This window comes from Schistocerca piceifrons, chromosome 9 (genome assembly GCF_021461385.2).
Source record: "Schistocerca piceifrons isolate TAMUIC-IGC-003096 chromosome 9, iqSchPice1.1, whole genome shotgun sequence".
NCBI lineage: Eukaryota > Metazoa > Arthropoda > Insecta > Orthoptera > Acrididae > Schistocerca > Schistocerca piceifrons.
In genome coordinates, this window is record NC_060146.1 from 206,155,898 (window position 1) to 206,158,459 (window position 2,562).

Sequence of the window (2,562 nt, forward strand, 5' to 3'; positions counted from 1 at the left end):
ACGAACAACGAGTACGTTCACATGTTTCTGATGCTCGGCGAGTGCCGACACGATGCCACTGAAGCACCCACGGCGTACGCCGTGAGATATGCTAGGCGAAGCGACCCGCAGCCGTTACATTCTTACGTGACGAACAACGACTTCGGGAAGCAGGTAGCTTGGTAATGCGTCGCAGTAAGAGACGAAGAACAGCAAGAAGTGAGGAGACGGAGGTGTTTGTTTTAGCTGCAGTACACCACGATCCTCGTGTCAGCTTACGAGTCGTTGCTGCTGTCGCTGGTGTCAGTCTCACATCTGTGTGGCGTATAGTACACGGCCACAGGTTTCACCCGTACCACCTGTCACTGACCCAGGAGCTGCATGGCAACGATTTCCGTGCGAGGGTTACATTCTGTGAATGGGCCATGCGTAATTTCACTCTGGACTCTTTACAAGGTGTCATGTTCTGTGATGAGTCCATTTCCACAAATTGTGGTGCAGTGAATCGCCATAACGTGCACTACTGGGCCACAGACAATCCTCGGTGGGTACGACCCGTCGACCGTCAACGTAGGTGGTCTATTAATGTATGATGGGGAATCCTTGGCGATGAAATCATCGGCCCACTCTACTTCCCAGGTACGCTGACAGGTGAGTTATATCGCGCGTTTATAGAGGTCAGTTTGGGTGGTCTCCTTGAACATGTGTGTCTACACACGAGAGTCCATATGTGGATGTAGCACGATGGTCACCCAGTCCATTCTACGCGTGCTGTTGTGGAAGAACTAAACAACAGGTTTGCAGGAAGGTGGTTGGGGCGCCATAGTCCACATTCATGGCTCGCAAGGTCGCCCGATTTAACACCATTAGATTTCTTTTTGTGGGGATATCTAAAGGATCGTGTTTATGTCACTGAGCCCACATCCCCAGATGATCTAAAACGGCGCATCGAGGACGCATGTTGCTCCGTGACATCGGCGATGGCGGTGGTCTAGCGGTTCTAGGCGCTCAGACCGGAACCGCGCGACTGCTACGGTCACAGGTAAGAATCCTGCCTCGGGCATGGATGTGTGTGATGTCCTTAGGTTAGTTAGGTTTAAGTAGTTCTATGTTCTAGGGGACTGATGACCACAGATGTTAAGTCCCATAGTGCTCAGAGCCATTTGAACCATCGGCGATGTTACATCTCGTCGGCAGATCCTTTAGAAGGCGCATTGCATAGTGCATTCAGGAACATGGACACACATTTGAACATCCCATTTAAATCAACTTCCCACCGCCAGAACATCCATCACCCACCACACAGCCGGCCGCGGTGGCCGTGCGGTTCTAGGCGCTTCAGTACGGAACCGCGAGACTGCTCCGGTCGCAGGTTCGAATCCTGCCTCGGGCATGGATGTGTGTGATGTCCTTAGGTTAGTTAGGTTTAAGTAGTTCTAAGTTCTAGGGGACTGATGACATCAGATGTTAAGTCCCATAGTGCTCAGAGTCATTTGAACCAAAGCACCACACAGCCATGTATTATGTACAGTGTGTGGTATCTGCCCCTGAAACTTTGAAGGGTTGTAGATCCCAAACTAAAACTGATAAGAATGTAATTTAAATTGATGTATACACATCTGATGTTACTGATTCCAGGGCATGACAGAAACAACTATTGTTCTATTAAAAAAAATTGTATCTGTTTGCTGTAACTCTTTGGATGGTAACACAATAAACTATGTTTATAACTCCGCAGAAAGTGAAACGTTTCTTATGGTGACCTACCGCAATAAATATGTCCGTCGCCTATTACTTCGTAACTTACAGAGGCAAACACATTTAGCGAAACACCCTGTGTATAGATGTTGGTAGAATTGCGTACGCCGGAGAGGCCGTGCGGTTCTAGGTTCTACAGTCTGGAACCGCGAGACCGCTACGGTCGCAGGTTCGAATCCTGCCTCGGGAATGGACGTGTGTGGTGTCCTTAGGTTAGTTAGGTTTAAGTAGTTCTAAGTTCTAGGGGACTGATGACCTCAGAAGTTGAGTCCCATAGTGCTCAGAACCCTTGCGTACGCCAGGTATTGGCCGCGCGGGATTAGCCGAGCGGTCTGTGGCGCTACAGTCATGGACTGTACGGCTGGCCCCGGCGGAGTTTCGAGTCCTCCCTCGGGCATGGGTGTCTGTTTGTCCCTAGGATAATTTGGGTTAAGTAGTGTGTAAGCTTATGGACTGATGACCTTAGCAGTTGAGTCCCATAAGATTTCACAAACTTTTTTTTTTTTTTTTTTTTATAGCTAGGTACTGGCGGAGCTGTCATTTGTACTCAGGTGATTCATGTGAAAAGTTGACCGATGTGATTATGTTCTCTCTTATGCAAATAGAGCGAAGGAAAAAACGTCTATCTATAATGCCTCCATAGGAGCCTTAATTTCTCGTATCTTATCTTCGTGGTACTTTACGCAAAATGTCTGTTGGTAGCAGTAGATTCGTTTTGCTGCCAGTTTCGGATGCCGGTTCTCTCTATTTTCTCAATAGTACTCCCCGAAAACAACGTTGCCTTCTATCCAGGGATTTCATTTAGTTCGCGAAGTATCTCCATAA